The sequence below is a fragment of the Tachyglossus aculeatus genome, chromosome 9 (genome assembly GCF_015852505.1).
Source record: "Tachyglossus aculeatus isolate mTacAcu1 chromosome 9, mTacAcu1.pri, whole genome shotgun sequence".
Taxonomy (NCBI): Eukaryota; Metazoa; Chordata; class Mammalia; order Monotremata; family Tachyglossidae; genus Tachyglossus; species Tachyglossus aculeatus.
The window spans coordinates 44,379,601-44,399,331 of record NC_052074.1 but is presented as its reverse complement, the minus strand read 5'-3'; the positions used below and the strand labels follow the sequence as shown (position 1 = coordinate 44,399,331).

At 42.1% G+C, this 19,731-nt stretch overlaps 1 non-coding gene across 1 annotated transcript; it reads left to right on the top strand.

The window, feature by feature from the left end:
* The first annotated feature begins 14,806 nt into the window (after positions 1-14,806).
* Positions 14,807-14,942, top strand: LOC119932737. The gene has a single exon (XR_005452476.1). It is a non-coding gene; the product is annotated as a small nucleolar RNA SNORA7 (small nucleolar RNA).
* Positions 14,943-19,731: the final 4,789 nt, after the last annotated feature.

Sequence of the window (19,731 nt, the reverse complement as noted above, 5' to 3'; positions counted from 1 at the left end):
GTCAAGGGAATTATCTCGAGGAGCTTACCATCTAGCAGAAGCTAGGAAGGAAGATTGAGTAAATTGGTAAAATGAGTTTCCTTGAATCCAGGACCCTTGACCATGAGAACACAGCTTTCCACATTAAAGCTCAGTCTGACTAATTATCTGTTCTGGACTGGGTTACTTTCATCGGGATTTCTTCAAAAACTGAAGTTGGAGTTTGTTTCCTCGCAGCAATTTGTTAAATGTTAAAGGGCTGGCATTTACAAGAAAAATATCACAAGTTATTAACTCTGTTATTTACTCTCCTGAGAACATTGCCTCTGTAATAATATACCAGAGATGATGTTACAAAGAAAATGGATTATGTGGGAAAGGTCACAATTCTGTGGTTCACACTACTGATCACTCCTCATTTCCTACGCTATGAAACAATACAATTTTCATACCTTATTTTCAGGACCAAATTGACCTAAGAAAATAATGCCATAGTATACTTATCCTGCTGTCAAACAGCAAAGAAAATTGTGGAAAAACAAATATATGTGTGTGTATATAGATATGCATAAACTTACATATTTAGATGTTTGAGGCATGGAAAAGTTTTCTAAAAATACACACACAACAGATTTTTATTTATATTGTGTGTTTATGTAATTTCTTGATGCATAAATTCCATCTTTGATCCAAAGAGATTCAACCATATGTCATGAATCCTCAACCCACTTCTATATGAGAGGCAGCATAAATTCTCCCCTACTTTGGAAGGTCACTGAGACCAGAGCCTTTGGAGTTGTATGGGGAAAAGTTGTTTTTAATCCATCAGTGTCATTTATGCAGCGTATATTATGTGCAGAGCACTGTACTAAGCTCTTGGGGAGGTAATATACAATACAGTTGGCAGATGTGATCCCTGCCCACAAGAAGCTTACACTCTTTCAGGGGAAGACAGACAATAAAGTAAATTACAGATAGGCAGTATAAATTACAAGTTAGAGGTATGTGTATGTGTTTCCAATGTGACTGGGACATGTAATTCCACTGAGATCAGTTTCACAATAGTGGTGAATTGCATGAATTCCCTGGTGGAAAAACTGATTAGGATTTGACTCTTGTCACCCAACAAATCAATCAATAGCATTTACTTAGCACTTAACTACGTGCAGAGCACTGTACTAAGTGCTTGTGAAAGTATAAAAAATTTGGTAGACACAACCCCTCTCATCAAGGAGCTCACAATCTAGAGGAACGAGAGCAAGAAACTTGTGGATTCCCCACCAGTGTTCCTGGGGCTTGATTACTCTTGCAATGAGTGTAATTGGTCACCCAACATGAGATACTAAGAAAAGAGTATGTGCAGCCATGTAAATTTGACAGAGAAGCAGTGTGGCCTAGTGGAAAGATCATGAACTGGATTCTAATTCTGGCTCTGCCACTTGTCTGCTGTTTGAGCTTGGGCAAATCACTTGACTTCTCTGTGCCTCACTTACCTCATCTGTAAAATGGAGATTAAGACTTGAAGGCCCCACGTAGGACATGGACTGTGGCCAACCTGATTAGCTTGTATCGACCCCAGCACTTAGAACAGTGCCTGGCACATAATAAGTGCTTAAAGATACCGTTTAAAAAATCCATTTTTCTAAACTCTACTCTTCTCCATGTATTCCATCACATTTGAGTTTACTCACAGTTCATTGTGAGAAATAGACAGAGCCAAGGTAAAGGCAGTAACAGTAAAAAAAAGTTAACAATCTCCAAAAGCCAAGCAAAATAATGACCAAGAAGCCTTTCCTCTGCACCTTGGAGATCCTCCAAATCTCTTCATGGTTCACAAATATTTGCTGATTGACGGCAGGCTGGGTAGCAGTGTTCTTGACACTTTATATCATCATCAGTGTGGACTGAATAACTGCTGTGTGCAGAGCACTGCAAAAGGGAATTGGGGAGACATAGAATAGACAGAGAAGACATGAGCTCTGTCCTCCTGGAGCTAATAATCTCATGGAGAAAGTGGACCTACCCTCAGGTTGTTTATATTGTAAAATAATGATGGCATTTGTTAAGTGATTACTATGTGTGTCCTAAGCACTGGGGTAGATGCAAGCTAATCAGGTTGGACACAGTCCCTGTCCCACATGGGACTCACTGTCTTAATCCCCATTTTACAGATGAGGTAACTGAGGCACAAAGAAATGAAGTGACTTGCTCAAGGCCACACAGCAGAAAAGTGGCAGAGCCAGGATTAGAACCCAGGTCCCTCTGACCCCCAGGCCCGTGCTCTATCCACTAGGTGATGCTGCATTCTGAATATCAGTGAGGGGCGAAACCAGAGTAGGTAAGAGGAATTCTCACATGGCTCCTCTGAGCATCTTTTGGCACCTGGCAGAGATAGAATCTTGGTCTGATGAAGGAATAATAGTGATGGCATTTGTTAAACACTTACTATGTGCCAAGCACTGTTCTAAGCACTGGGATAGATACAAGTTAATCAGGTTGTCCCACCTGGGGCTCAGAGTCTTAATCCCCATTTTATTCATTCATTCGTTCAATTGTATTTATTGAGTGCTTACTGTGTGCAGAGCACTGTACTAAGCGCTTCGGAAGTGCAAGTTGGCAACATATAGGGACGATCCCTACCCAACAATGGGCTCACAGTCTAGAAGGGGGAGACAGACAACAAAACAAAACATGTGGACAGGTGTCAAGTTGTCAGAACAAATAGAATTAAAGCTAGATTCATTCATTCATTCAATCATATTTATTGAGCACTTACTGTGTGCAGAGCACTGTACTAAGCACTTGGGAAGTACAAGTTGGCAACATAAAGAAACACACAGGTAGCTATGCACACACACACATACACACACACATACACACACACACACACATTTCCCTTTTGGGGTTAGAAGGATGCAATGACACCCCTTCCCAGTCACCCCTTTCTTTCTAACCTCTGATTTTAGGACAACTAGGCCAAGCTCTCTCCTCGCTCAGATCTGTGACCTCTGAGAGGGACAGAGAATGGTAGAGGAGGACTTACTGTCACCAGCCAGACCACGACCAAACTTGTTTAAACTCTGAAACGCCAAAACAAAGTCACTTTCTTCCAACCCTGAACAATATGGATGAGAAATGAATGTTTTCACTTAAGGAGAGCCACAAGGACTTCAAATTCTAAAAAAATAAATCCAATACTTGAACTGGAAACCCAAAATATTGAAAGTCTTAAAAGACATACTAAATGTGTACTGAAAGTGGTAGTAAACTTTTCTGAAAGAATACTAATGCTTAATTTAATGACGTGTGTTTGTCACTTTCCAGGTGAATGTGGAGCCCTCAACTGTGTAGGATTATCTGGGAGGTTATGTGACATCCCAGTGTCCCCTGAATCCCCAAATTCCATGCCTTGAAAATCTACCAGCCTGCTTCAGGAAGTCCCTCCCTGGGAATTCTAATCAAATAAAACTTTGCAACCAAAATCAATCTCATATGTAACACTGTTTCCATGTTTTGAAGACATGGAATTCAATCTGTAGAAAATGTGCCATTTAGTGTTTCAAATATAATACATATAAATAAAATCTTGCAATATGTTATTATTATTGTTGTTATTATAATGTGCTATATTATAATGGTGTTATATTGATATTGTTGATCTAGCTAAAATATTTCTTGGGCATCAACAGAAAACACCTGGCAACCGGATTGGTGGAATGTGGGAATTTAAATATATAACAAATATATCCAACACACTGAAAGTATAATTCCCAGACACATATTTCAATTAACATCCTGAAAGTAATGCAAGGTCAAAACATCCTTTATGCTTCAAATTATTGCCACATAAGCCACTATCACTACAACCAATTCCTCTGAGCAGGTTCCAGGTCCTGAAGAGTAAAGACCAAACCTCATCTGTAGGTTCTGATGGGAAACGCCACCCTGAATTCCATTTTTAGAGCAGTTTCAAGACAGAAAACACCCTTTACCTTCTCTCATTTGTCAATACTGATGGAAAAATTCTGACCAAACTCTTAACCTAAACACCACCCCCATCCAAAAAAAATCAATCAACGTTTATTTCACTTCATAATGGAAGGATAAAGTTGAAGCAGGTTGTGTGGGATGACAAGAACCTATCAACTTTTTCTTTTCAGTTTGGTACACTGGGATTTGGAAAATGCAATATCTTGCGGACATTTTAGCTTATAAGCCGCCTGTCTGAGCTCCCGTTACAGCAGTCAGGTGGCCTTTATTATGAGATCTGACCCAAGCTTATAGGGTACAGAAGTGTGTGTCAGATTATAAAGTTATTCCCTTGAATGTCCAGGAGTTCATAATGTTCTTTTTCACCGTGGCCATGGAATCGAATCCTTGAACAGAGTGTTGGAAGGGATATATTTTAATCACTACTCTGGAAAAGTAAATAAATCTTTTTTAGAAATCCATAGTGAAACTCATTTCCTTGTTCCTGTGATTTTTCCCATAGAATTCCAACATTCCCAACCCCATTTCCTTTATCTCTTGTTAGTGTGTATGTGTGAGTAAGAGGGTGAGAGAAAGAAAGAGAAAGAGAGAGAGATAGCGCCCCTGGAAATGTGCTGCTCATAATTAGTTCCCAGAGGGTGAAATTGTAGTTCTCCCCTTGTCTTCAAGGACCAGATTGCTTCAATCATAACAAATTAAACTTCCTCATGCTGTATCTGTGGGCAAGAGAGTGGCCGAGAGGGTAGAGAACAGTGTCTTACAGATCCTGGTCATCAGAAGACGTGCGTGCTAGTCAGAGCCGGCATTTGAATTTTGTTCACCGTATAATAGACAGCTACTGACTAAGGGTCTGCTAGACTCTTGCCTTCCTTGAGGGCAAGGATCATTTCTGCTAACTCTACTAACTCTGTAGTACTCTCCTAAATGCTTAGTACAGTGAGAAGCAGCGTGGCTCAGTGGAAAGAGCACGGGCTTGGGAGTCAAAGGTCAAGGGTTCAAATCCCAGCTCTTCCACTTGTCTGCTGTGTGACCTTGGGCAAGCCACTTAACTTCCTTGGGCCTCAGTTACCTCATCTGTAAAATGTGGATTAAAGACTGTGAGCCCCACGTGGGACAACCTGATAACCTTATATCCTCCCCAGTGCTTAGAACAGTGCTTTGCACATAGTAAGCGCTTAACAAATGCCATCATTATTATTATTATTACAGAGTTGGCTCTCAATAAATACTACTGCTTGGCTGATTAGGACTCTGGAGAAAACCCAGTGTGGCCTAATAATAATGATGATGATTATGCACTTACTATGTGCCAGCCACTGTGCTAAGCACCACAATAGTGGATCAAGCACAGGCCTAAGAGTCGGAAGGACCTGGGTCCTAATCTCAGCTCTGCCACTTGTCTGCTGTGTGACCTTGGGCAAATCACGTCACTTCTCTGGGCCTCAGTTACCTCATCTGTAAAACGGGGATAGAGACCGTCAGCCCCATGTGGGACATGGACTGTGTCCAACCCGAATAGCTTGTATCCACAGTGCCTGGCATGTAGTAAGTGCTTTACAAATACCATAAAAATAACATAATTTTAAAATCTCTTTTTTTCTTTTGTATTCTCTAGGAACTAAATGCAGCCATTCAAGCAGGACCCAGGAACGGCCTGAGAAAGGAAGGCAGTCAACATCAGATTACTTTTCTCAGGAGACAAGACTCAAATCCCTAAGCTTTCGTGGCAAAGCTTCCATTTTATATCATATCCTTTTGTGTTTTCAGAACAAGGAAGCAATTAAGACTCCTGGTTTTAGCAATTAGGATCTCCATTTAACTTCTGTGCTCCTTTAATCATCTCTTGTGAAAACAAATGATAGCAACCACTGGCTTTGCTATAAAAATATGATTTGAGCCCAAATGAAATACATATTTTCTCTAGTCACTGCATTTCTGAGGGAGCTTGGCACAACCTCCTGTTTTTCCCTTCTGTCAATTTCAGTCTCACACTTTTCAATCAATCACATTTATTAAGGACTTACTGTGGGCAGAGCACTGTACTAAGAGCTTGATAGAGTACAATACAACAGAGATGGTAGACACGTTCCCATTAACTATATCTGCTTCTTAGGATTAATTTCTTTCATGGTTAAGCTATCATTATGTAGGGGAAAAAGAAGGCTTCCCTTCTCCTAAAGAGAGAAATGTGAACTTTATGAATACAAATTCATTTTCAGGACAAGCTCCCTTCCAAATTAAATGAATTTCGTACCTCTTACTGTTTGCTTCATCATTTGAAAGGATCTTGGTTTTCCATGTTTATTCACTTCTTCAGAAATCTTCCTCAGTAGCTTTACAGTCTTCAAGAACAGGCATCCTCTCAGAGGAGGTCTCTGGGAGGGATGGGGGGGTGGGAAGGTTTAAATGTCATGCCTCACTGGGGAATATGTTTTATTAAAGGTAATAAAAAACACGCAAGTTGGGAAAATTCCCTCTTCTTGACAGGGATGAAGTCAACACTAACTAAATAGAGAAGCATGTCATTAATTTCTGAAACCAGTGTGCACCAGGCTTACCTGATTTTGAACTAGAATCCCGGGTCTTCGGGTGGGTCATGGGGTGAGGAACTCCAACATTTATTTTTGTGTTCAAGTGCCACCTGCTCCGTGGAAAAAAAATCTGTCTTCAAAACATCCATTTTGTGGGTTGATGAATAAAATCCTCCTCCTGTGCTTTTATAAAGAAAAACATCCACTTTATACGTGTAACATGTAGGAATTGTCAGTGAGGTATTTCTGGGCTTGGTAGAGTCTGCTGCCCACTAGATTGTAAGCTTCTTGAGGGCAGAGAGCTTGTCTACTAACTCCATTAATACTCTCTCAAGTGCTCAGTGCTCTGCTTAATCGTTTGCACTCATTGGTGCTTAAAAATAATAATAATGATAATTGTGTTATATAAGTGCATACTATGTGACAAGCACTGGGGCAGATATACCAGACCTAAACCCTGTCCCACATGGGACTCACAGTTTAAATGTGAGGGAGAACAGGGATTTAGTCTCCATTTTACAGATGGGGAAACTGAGGCCCTGACCTGCCCAAGGTCAACACAGCAGACCAGGGGCAGAGATAGCATTAAAACCCACATCCTATAACTCCCAGGCCACACTGCTTCCCTGAGTGGTTAATCAGGGAAGACTTCCTGGGACAGGTGTAATTTCAGGAGGGCTTTGAAGATTAAGCAAGTAGCGGCCTGACTGCTCCATTACCCTATTCTCTATTACTCTCTATTACTCTATTTATTTATTTAACTTGTACATATCTATTCTATCTATTTTATTTTGTTAGTATGTTTGGTTTTGTTCTCTGTCTCCCCCTTTTAGACTGTGAGCCCACTGTTGGGTAGGGACTGTCTCTATGTGTTGACAACTTGTACTTCCCAAGCGCTTAGTACAGTGCTCTGCACACAGTAAGCGCTCAATAAATATGATTGATGATGATAATTACTCCTATTTAGTTGGGACCACTGGGTCAGGGGTTTGGGTGATTCCAAGCCACCCCTTGGGCCCAGAGCTCAATAATAATGATAATGGTATTTGTTAAGCTGGGGTAGACACAAGCAAATTGTACTGGACACAGTCCCTGTCCCACGTGGGCCTCACAGTCTCGATCCCCATTTTACAGATGAGGTAACTGAGGCACAGAGAAGTTAAGTGCCTATGCCCCAGTTCATACAACAGACAAGCGGCGGAGCCGAGATTAGAACCCACGACCTTCTGACTCCAAGGCCCGTGCTATATTCACTATGCCATAAATTCTCAACTGGAAGTATAGACTCTAGATTGTAAGCTAGTTATGGGCAGGGAATGCATCTGCTAATTCTGCTGTATCATACTCTCGCAAGCGCTTAGTAAAGTGTTCTGCACATAGTAAGGTGCTCAAAAAAATCCCACTGATTGATTGATTGTTTTCCATCCTCACTGTCATTCGAGAGGGTTGACGCTGTCCAGTATCCAGTGCCCTCTGTCCAGAGTAAAGTTCATCTGACATCTGCTCTCAATGTCATCCTAAGGGAAAGATCCCAGGCCTGGGAGACAGAGAACCTGGGTTCTAATCCGGGACCTGCCATTTGCCTGCTGGGTTACCTTGTTAACTTCTCTGTGCTTCAAATTCCTTATCTGTAAAATGGGGACTCAATGCCTGTTCTTCTTCCTACTTAATACTGTGTAGGACTGGGGCTGTGTCTGAGCTGATTGTCCAACCTGATTAACTTATATCTGCCTCAGTGCTTTGAACAGTGCTTGACACATGGTAAGTGCTTAACAAATATCATAATAATAATAATTCTCCTGACCCTACCTAGGGGTTTAACATAAAGATTGGCACGTAGTAAGTGCTTAACAATTATTATTATCATTATTACTATTATTATTACAAGACATGCGCCGATTCTTGTTTTTGAGATGTCGAGGCAAAGGAATGTCAGGAACAGGGTAGAGGGGAATCTTGGGGCATCAGTCATGGTGTTAACTGGAGAAACAAGTCAAGTATCAAGAAAATGGCCTGGAAAATGAGACCTGTTTATTTTCAAATTGCCTCTCCCAAGGAGGAGAAGATTTTGGAAATTGGCAGCGGTAGAAAAAGCAGCCTAATCTGTCTGTTTCACCTCAAATCCTGTGAGCCAGTGTTTCTTTCCAGCGTGAGATGGCTCAGCCTCTGTCTACACAAACCATTAAGAATAACATATTGTTCTTGCATTCTCTGCTTGTCTACACAGTATCTGACACCCAATACGTCTACACAGTATCTGACACTCAATACCCAGGTTGGGGTTGGAGGGACTAGTTAATGCAGGCCTCTTAGTTAACCTAGATAATTAGCTCTTTGCAACTAGAGAGGATGTCTGAGGCTTTGTGGAAAGCTAAATAAATCATCTCTTTCACCTCAGCCCAGTGATCGGGCCCCGTAAGAGAATGTGTTTCAGAATTCCACCTACTTATCCACAGATAAGTGATGAACAAGATAAAGGCCTCTCAGTATAGAAGCCCTGGGTTTGGAAGAACCAAACAGACTAAGAGACAGAATATTCAAACTTCAATTGTCTCCATGCTTCAAAGCCAATCTCTCCACTCTCTTTGTTTATCAGGAGGTACCTAACAGAGGAAAATGAAATGCCTTATTCAGAGAAAGGCCCAGTTTTCTAGCCGGCCTACCAGGCTATTATACTACTAAGGGGCTGAACTTTCCCCAAGGCATTAATTACGGGAAATGATCACCTGGAGGTTTGGCTCCCTCCATTGGTAGCGGGTTTTCGGTTTCACAGCCATGTGATGAAAAACCCGAGAGGTCTGTAATAACCAACGGCTTTGGAACAGCAAGGTAATGGGATTAAATTATTCTCCTTGCACTCTCACCTGTCTGAATGAATCCGAGGCTCAGGGAGAAGAATATGTAATTTAATTTAATTTGGACTTCTGGAGGCCGAAGCTCCGTTTGTGTTGGTAAAATAAAAGTTTACATGTAAAGCCATTTGTAAAGTGACATGGAATTATAAGCCTCATTCCATTCTGGGCTCCTTCCAAACCGTGTCCTCTAAACTAAAGCAGGAAACTTTCAAACCCCATGTGTTCCCAGTACCCTGTTGCAGTGCATTCCATTTTCATCCTTCAAAACAACTAGAGCCCGAAGCTTAACTGCCCATGCTGAGAAAACTGGTCTAAGAGGGTGAGAATGATATCTAAATGACTGAAATCTTGAAATACTGCTGGAGTGTTTGTTGGCCAGAAGTTACTATTCAGCCTAAATGACTTTTTAAATAGTTTTGTAATGAGCAGCATCACGCAATATGTTTGGTGCTGTGAGCACCCAATGTATCAATATAAAAGTCATTTAAGAGAGTCTTCTTTAATTAAAAAGAAAGTAAATACTTTCTAAACCATTGGGTTTCCCTTCATGGAATAGATACCACAGGTTTCAGCAGTAAAGGGGGCTCAGAGGCAATGCAGTTGCACATTGTAACTCAATTTCGCCTCTCTCTGCTGACCTCTTGCTCATATCCTCCCTCTGGGCTGGAACTTCCTTTTCTTTCATTTCTGACAGATGACCACTCTTTCCAATCTCAAAGCTCTCTTAAAAGCACACCCCCTCCAAGAGGCCTTCCCTGACTACCTTATTCACCCTCTCTTCCTCTTCAGCTGTGCCCTCAGATCTGTACCCCTTAGAGCACTTTGATAGTCGTTTAATCAATCAATCAATCACATTTATTGAGCGCTTACCATGTGCAGAGCACTGTACTAAGCTCTTGGGGGAGTACGATACAGCAGAATTAGCAGTCACATTCCCTGCCCTTAACGAGCTTACAGCCTCTCCACCACCGGAACTTAGGTACATATTCTTATGTTCCGCTGCTTCCCTATCAGAAATTTCTTTTCTTGTCTGTCTCACCCACTAGTTTGTAAGCTCCTTGAGAACAGGGAATGTGTCTAATTAACTCTGTTATATTGTACTCTCTGAAGTGCTTAGTACAGTGTTCTGCACCCAGTAAGTGCTCAGTAAATACCATTGATTGATTGAGTGATGATTTTGTGAATGTGGTGGGGCAGTTCCAGGAATTTGAAGGGGTCAGGGGTTCCTTTTAGGGAGCTTTGGAAAGGCTCCAAGGTAATACCACCTTTTCTTCTTCCTCCTCCTCCTCCTCCTCTTCCCTTCCTGCACTCATATCTGCTCCTGCTTCTCATAGAGAAATGATGGACTCTCCTTTGGCATCTCTTTGCCCTTCTGGGTTTTCATCTAAGACCCCCCCCCCGCCACTTGCCTGTGTATGACCATAGGTAATGATGGCATTTATTAAGCACTTACTATGTACAAAGCACTGTTCCATGCGCTGCGGAGGTTACAAAGTGATCAGGTTGTCCCACAGGGGGCTCACAGTCTTAATCCCCATTTTACAGTTGAGATAACTGAGGCACGGAGAAGTTAAGTGACTTGCCCAAAGTCACACAGCTGACAATTGGTGGAGCCGGGGTTTGAACCCATGACCTCTGACTCCAAATCCCGCGTTCATTCCACTGAGCCACTCTGCTTCTCACTATTACAGTTGAGGTAAGTCACTCAACTGTTCTGTGCCTTGGTCAATCAATCAATTGCACTGATTGAGCACTGAGTGTGGGCAGAGCACTGTACTAAGCTCCTGGGGGAGTACAACATAACAATATAACAGACATATTCCCTGCCCACAATGAGCTTGGAGTCTAGAGGGGGAGAATGTAATCACTCTAGACTGTAAACTCATTACGGGCAGGGAACGTGTCTGCTAATTCTGTTGTATTGCACTCACCCAACTGTTTAGAACAATGTTCTGCACACAGTAAGTGCTCAGTACTGCTCCCCTCCAGGAGTTAAAAGCACAATGACTGTACCATTACAATGGTACAGTAATGTACTGTACCATTAGCAACTGGAAATGGCTGGTGAAAGTTTTGAAAGCAGATAAAAGCTTTCTGTAGCCATGATGGATGGGTTTTTTCATCCTGTGGAAAGTTGGCTAAGGAGGTTCACTGGCTTAGGGTGGTACTTTTTTACATTATCATTATTCATGAACATATGTTGAACTGGGGAAAGACCTTAATACCATTTGACATTTATTATTATTATACAGTTATTATATAATACTTCATGATGTCATCATTCAGGTCAGGGATTGTATTCACCTCAGAGTTTTTATAACCACCATCAGCAAAGTCAGAATTGCACACATGTCACCACAGTGGGGTGAGGGTGGAAGGGAAATGAAACAGCTAGTCAGTCAAACAGTAGTTTTTATTGAGCACTGCTTTAAACCAAGCATTGGACTAGGGAAGCAACATTGCCTAGTGGACAGAGGAGTCCATTGCCTGGGAGTCAAAAAGACCTGTGGTCTAATCCTGGTTCTACTACTTGTCTGCTGCGTGACCTAGGCCAAATCACTTTACTTCTCTTTCCCTCAGTTACCTCACCCATAAAATGGGGATTAAGACTGTGAGCCACATATGGGACAGGGACTGTGTCCTACCTGGTTAGCTTGTATCTACCCCAGTGCTTAGAACAGTGCTTGAGCCATAGTAAGTGCTTAGCAAATGTCATCACCATTATTGTCCACCAAACTAGCTCTCTTCTTCCCTTCAAAGCCCTACTGAGAGCTCACCTCCTCCAGGAGGCCTTCCCAGACTGAGCTCCCCCTTTTCCTCTCCTCCTCCTCCCCTCCCCACCGCCCCCCTCCCTCCCTCTGCTCTAGCTGCCCTTTCTAGACTGTGAGCCCATTGCTGCGTAAGGACCATCTCTATATGTTGCCAATTTGTACTTACCAAGTGCTTAGTACAGTGTTCTGCACACAGTAAGTGCTCAATAAATGTGATTGAATGAATGAATACCCCCTTCCCCTCCCCACAGCACTTGTGTATATTTGTACATATGTATTACTCTACTTATTTTATTAATGATGTGTATATAGCTATAATTCTATTTATTTTAATGGTATTGACACCTGTCTACTGTTTTGTTTTGTTGTCTGTCCCCCACTTCTAGACTGTAAACCCGTTGTTGGATAGGGCCTATCTCTATATGTCACAGATTTGTACTTCCCAAGTGCTTAGTACAGTGCTCTGCACACAGTAAGTGCTCAATAAATATGATTGAATTAATTAATTAATTAATTAATGTTATTATTACTATTATTATTACAGAGTTAGTAGACAAGATCCCTGGCCTCAAGGATTTTACAATCTAGTTAATCCCAAATCAAGTCCCATTTGCTGGGGGAAAATATGCAATGGAAAATGAAAGTGATAGAACTAAACTCCTGAAAATAAAACCTTCTTAACTCCACCTTATTTTTATGCCAAACGAATTTGTAACTGAAATCATTTAACGGGGAGCCTGTCTCTATCAATATGGTGTTTGTGGTGCAGCTATGGAGAGAAAGAGAGCAAGAGAATGAGAGAGAGACAGTAATAGAGAAAAAGAGAGAGAGGTTGGAAGAAGGAGATATGTTGGGAAAATTGAGTTGTGGTCTGCATTTAGCCTACTCTGAGTTCAGTCAATGCCAATGCACTTTAAATGAACTCTCGTTGGTAGCGTTTAGCCTTTGTCACTAGGCTGAAAAGAAATTCTTATCCTATGAACAGTACTCCCTTTAGACATAACACTATGACATCCTTTAACCAATAGCCAGGTTCATCCGGAGTGCCCCTTGACTCTTTCAATTTGGTACTGCAGTATTACTTCTATGTGGACTTTTGGGTCTTCAAATGTACTCGTGCTTTGAAGTCTCTGGTATTTTGCCTTTTTTTAAAATGGCATTTGTTAAGTGTTTACTATGTGCCAGGAACTGTACTAAGCACTGGGGTAGATAATAATTATGATACAAGGTAAGCAGGTTGTCCCACATGGGGTTCACAGTCTTAATCCTCATTTTACAGATGATGCAACTGAGGGCACAGAGAAGTTAAGTGACTTTTCCAAAGTCACACAGCCGATAAGTGGCAGAGCCGGGATTAAAACCTACGACCTCTGACTCCCAAGCCTAGGCTCTTGCCATTAAGCCATGCTGCTTCTTCACAAGTTACAAGTTAATCAGGTTGGACAAATTTCCTGTCCCACCTGGGGCTCACAGATTAAAGGGAAAGGGGAACAGCTCCTCTAATGCCAACCTATTCACTGCACTTCGATCTCATCTAGCTCACCCCACCCCCTCATCCATATCAATCAATCAATGGCATTTGTTGAGAGCTTACTAACCAGTCGGTCAATCATATTTACTGAGCGCTGTGTGCAGAGCATTGTACTAAGTGCTTGGGAGAGTACAATATATCAATATTTATTATTATTATTTATGGCATTTATTAAGTGCTTATTATGTGCAAAGCACTGCTCTAAGCACTGGGGAGGTTACAAGGTGATCAGGTTGTCCCATGGGGGGCCTCACAGTCTTAATCCCCATTTTATAGATGAGGTAACTAAGGCACAGAGAAGTTAAGTGACTTGCCCAAAGTCACACAGCTGACAATTGGCAGAGCCGGGATTTGAACCCATGACCTCGGACTCCAAAGCCCTTGCTCTTTCCACTGAGCCACAGTGCTTCTCATAAATAGTTACATTCCCTGCCCACAACTAGCTTACAATGTGCAGAGCATTGTACTAAGCACTTGGGAGAGTACAATCCAACAGTATCAGCGGACACGTTCCCTGCCCATAATGTGCTTATGTAGTCACTCTGGCCTGGAACCCCCTCCCATTTCATATGTGACAGACCACTACTCTGATGTTTAAGACGCTTTCCCCAACTAAGTCCTCATTTCCTCTTCCCCCAACTCCCTTCTGCATCATCCTTGCACTTTGACTTGCCCCTATTATTCACCCCACCTTCAGCCCCAGAGCACTTATGTATCTGTCTATACTTTATTTATTTGCAGACATTAAGGTCTGTAAGCTCCTTGTGGGCAGGCAATGTGCTATCACCTCTGTTATATTGTAGTCTCCCAAACACTTAGTACGGTGCTCTGTACAAAGTAAGGGAGAGAAGCAGTGTGGCCTAGTGGATAGAATATGGGCCTGGGAATCAGAAGGACCTGGGTTTTAATCTCAGCATGACCTTGAGCAGGTCACTTAACTTCTCTGGCCTTCAGTTACCTCATCTGTAAAATGGGATTGAGACTCCCATGCAAGACATGGACTGTGTCCAACCTGATTAGCTTGTATCTACCCCAGCACTTAGTACAGCACCTGAAACATAGTAAGAGCTTAACAGATTCCAAAAAAAAGAGAGGAAAAAATAAGTCCTTAATATTCTATCACATTTACTGAGCACTTATTGTGTGCAACTCCTCTCAGGGTCGCACCTAGAGTTTCCAGTCCTCTACCAGTCTCGACTATGGGAGGGAGAGTCAAGCAGAGGCATACCCATTCCATTCCCAGTTTGGGCAGTGACTAGCGAGTGGAAGGAAATCTGCTACAAGTCAAAACTCCCCTGTGCTGGGCAGCAGCAGCACGGGAGAGACTCAAGTTGACTGCACAGAAGGGGGAAACTGTAAACCACTTCTGCATTTTTACCACAGAAATGCACTGGATCCACTACCAGAATGATTGCATTTGGAGGTGGGGCATTCTGTGAGAGATGTGTCCATTGGCATTGCTATGGTCGGAGACGACTTGACGGCATACGACAAGACTGTGTGCAAAGCACTGTACTAAACACTTGGGAGAGTACAATACAACAACAGACACAGTCCCTACCCATAACAAGCTCGGAGTGTAATCAATCAGTCCCAAAATATAAATATTAAAAGCAAAATATTGATAGCCTAACTCTGTACATTGCCAATGCACTTGGGTCTGTTCCCTTCAAGAACTTGATATTTACACCACCCTCAGATCCACAGCATTATGTACATAACTGCAATTTATTTTAATGTCTATCTCCCCTTCTAGACTCTAAAATTCCTTGTGGGCAAGGAACATATATAACAACTCTGCTGTATTGTACTCTCCCAGGTGCTTACTCTCTGCACACAGTAAGCACCCAATAAATGCCACTGATTAATTGAATGGTTTTCTCTTGGGCTGAATGCAATTGGCAAAACATTTATTAGACAATACAACAGCCCACTATTACCACCACCCAACCCCCTTCCCTAACACTCTATCATTTTATTTTACTTTTAGCTTTCGGAGCCAGATTCTGGGAGACAGAAGGAAAAAATCACCATCACCCAAGATTTAGATGACAAGCTGACCCGGGTTCCTCTCTCTCCCCTTAAAGATCAAACTCTATGAAGGCATAAGAAATTCTCCATATGCCACCTAGGACACAATACACCACTAAATTCACATTGCATTAATTTCGTTCCAATTTCTCCTAAGATTTTCAATTCGACAGCTCTCCGACTCAGCAGTTGGGGTTGAATTACATGTGCTATCTCCTTAAGTTGTCTTTAATTTCTACAACTTCAGGACATAAATCTAATTTCGCAGTAATTGATGGCATGGCACACTACCAAAGAACTTTCATGACTCCTCGGATCCTACTGAAAAATCATTATCTGTGATTTAAAAAGTCTCTGTTCTTTCTGTCATCAAAACCCGGGCCCCAAATTGACTTTCAAACCGCAGGTAGATTTTCATTTGAGCTGTGCCTGGATACCCCTTCTTGGTCATGTTGATAGACATGTTTATGCACTATTTAGAACTTAATTTGAGGAACCCAGTTTTCTAAGAATTGCTGGGAAACATTTATTTAAATTGGAAAATCACTCACAATCGGTCTGATAGAAGGCAAGTTTTTCCTACGTGTTTTGGATGGAGTATGATGGCTCTGCACAGAGGACAACGTGGTGTTGACAGAAGCAACACATCTGTGGTGAACACCACAACACCAGTTTTCCTAACCATGGGGTTCTGCATTCTAGGAGAATTGTACAGTGTTTAGTACAGTGCCTGACAAATAATAAGCACTTAAATACCATTATCATTATTATTACAGTGCAAAAGCCCATTTCTTTCAAAATATATTGGCTGATGAAACGTTTGTGAGGCATGTTCACAAACTATGCAGTTTAACAATGGGCTGCAGCATTCAGTTCAGTCTTGCAGATGGCAATGGAGAGAGGGGTTTTTATTATTAATAATATCATTGTTGTTGTATATATTATAATAACGGAATTTGTTAAGTGCTTGCAGTGTGTCAAACAGTGCACTAAGCAACTGTCTTGTACAGTCAGGTTGGACCCAGTCCTTGTCCCATATAGGGCTCCCAGTCTAAGTAAGAAGAAGAACAGAAATAATCAAATAATAATAATGATATAAGTGCTTACTATGTGTCAAGCACTGCTCTAAGCACTAGCATAGATATAAGGTACATAGGTTGGATCCTGTCCCTGTCCCACATGGGGTTCAAAGCCTAAGTAGGAAGGAGACCAGGGATTAAATCTCCATTTTACAGTTGAGGAAACTAAGGGCCAGTGAAGTGAAGTGACTTGCCCAAGGTCATGCAACAGACAAGTGGAGTGCCAGAATTAGAACCCAGATCCTCTTACTCCCAGGCCTGGGCTCTTCCCATTAGGTCCTAGTGCAGCAGAGAGGCCAAGGCCCTGGGGGCAAGGGTGACTTTCAGATTCCTTGCCAACCCCATGTGCCATCATGCCCATTGGCCAGGAATTCTTCCAGGCAGCTAATACAGTTCACTCAGGCCAAAAGTGAGTCATCGCTGTAAATTTGACCCATCCTTCCTGTCCCCAAGAGGAGCTTTTAACACAGAGAGACCGACTTAAACACCTGACAGAGCAGTAGTGACTTATCGTCTCAGAGTAGCACTCCATCGCACAGGGACTGTGCTCCAGCCATGCGGACAAAGCTTTTAGGTGACCTTTCAACACAGAATCAGAGCATCACCACAGTCTATGCTAGATGACACAGAGGCATTGGCTACATCAAGAAAAAGAGAATTGTAAAGATTAAGTCAGATATAGGGAAAAGACGTGTAATACTAAAGGAAAATGCCCTTAATTTCCCCTGATAACAACTGTGGTATTTGTTAAGCACTTGCTATAGTAATAATAAAGATGGTATTTGTTAAGTGCTTACTTTGTGCCAAGCACTGTTCCAAGCCCTGGGGTCGAGAAAAGGTAATCAGGTTGTCCCACGTGGGGCTCACAGTCTTAATCCCCATTTTACAGATGAGGTAACTGAGGCACAGAGAAGTGAAGTGGTTTGCCTATGGTAACACAGCACACCAGTGGCAGAGCCAATATTAGAACCCACATCCTCTGACTTCCACAGCAGCAGCAGCCATGCTGCTTCCTATACGCTGCTTCCCATGCTGCTTGCTATGTACCAACTGCTATAGTGGACAGTAGGGTAATTACCAATACGAATCCCAAATGGGGCTCACATTCTTAGAGGGAGAGAGAATGTGAATTAAATCTCCATTTTTCCAATGGAAAAACTGAGGGACACAGCTGGCAAGTGGTGGAACCTGGGTTTAGAACTCAGCTCTTCTGACACCCAATCCCAAGTTCTTTCCAATAGGCCATGGTGCTTCTCCATTCCATTCATTGGTGTAAAGGTGTTCCAGCTTCCTTTTAATAATTATGGTATTTGTTAAGCTTATTATGTGCCAAGCACTATACTAAGGACTGGGGTAGATATGAGATCATTAGTCCCCATAAGGGGCTCACAGTCTAAGTAGGAGGGAGAGAACAGGTCTTGAACCACCTTTTGCAGATGAGGGAACTGAAGCACAGAGAAGCAAAGTGACTTGCCCAATGTCACACAGCAGACAAGTGACAGAGTCAGGATTGGAACCCAGGTCCTCTGACTCCCAACTTGTGCTCTTTCCACTAGGCCGTGGTGCGTCTCTTTTAAATGAGATGCTTTCAAAACTAACCTGATTTTAGTTTCCAACCTCTGAACCTTTTTGAGCACTTCTTTATCCCCTAATGTGGATGTTCTAACCTCAAGACATAGCATTTTGTTTTCTCTCTGTAGTTTGTGTTGAATCACCTAGTTTACAAGATTCCCAGAGCTCCCTTCAGTTGGCATATTGTGACATTTCTCATGTGGTAATTTTCTTCCTCCCTCGGAACTGTTTTCTTCTAAAACAGTCTTTTCCCTTCTCCTGAGCTGAATGTGTATTCACCAGAGTCCTGGTAACTGTGCCAAAATGATTTAAGTCCTTTGATGCCTCCGTGAATTGTTCTTCATTATTTACTTTTCCTTCTCATTTAGTATCATTTGCCAGCTTGAAAATTTTCTTTCCAAAGCATCTATCAGCTCATTCATACAGATAATAATAAAAGCCAACCCCCTAAATGTTCACATTTGTCAACTCTGCAGACAGACACTCTCTCTCCAGAGTTATCTTATGTGTCTAATTCCTCACTCTCATTCTTTAAAGGAAAACCATCTCCCTGAGCACTCTCTGCTGAATGTGTGGTTAAAAGCTTTGGAGTGTCAATGCTCCTTGATTTCCCACTTCCCCCTTCACCTTCCTTTCTAAATGTTCAAAGTCTCTAGGTTAGGGGGTCTTGGATTAGCTCTTCAGCTCCCAAATTGCTTGTCCACAACACAACAGCTTGAAGGCTGACGTTGGTGGTTTATTCTGCTCTCACTCCTAGAGGTGTTTAACTCATTAGCAGGCTAGTCGAGAAGAAAACGCAGCCCGTAAAATTTCCTAGAATGAAATCAAGTGGCTGTGTCTGCATAGGGTCAGTACTGTTTTTGAAAAGGAGCTTTTCTGAAAAGGAACTGCTCCTTTCAACCCTGCAGGAGGACAGCATTCATTCACTCAATAGTATTAAGCGTTTACTGTGTGCTGAGCACTGAACTAGCACTTGGGAGAATACAACACAACAGTGAACATATTCCCCACCCACAGTGAGCTTACAGTCTAGAGGGAATAATAATTAATAATGATTTTGGTATTCGTTAAGTGCTTGCTATATCCCAAAATCTTTACTAAGGGCTGAGGTAGATACAAGGTAATCAGGTTGAACACAATCTCTGTCTCACATAGGGCTCACAATCTTAATCCCCATTTTACAGATGAGGGAACTGAAGCTCAGAGAATTTAAGTGACTTGCCCAAGGTCACACTGAAGACAAGTAAGGGAACCGGGATTAGAATCCATGACCTTCTGATTCTCAGGCCCATGCTTTATCCACTAGGCTATGCAGCTCCTCAAGGTCATGCAACTACGTCAGACCACCCGGGAGACTGCGGGGGTGTTATGGAACCAAGGCCTGTTGCTGGA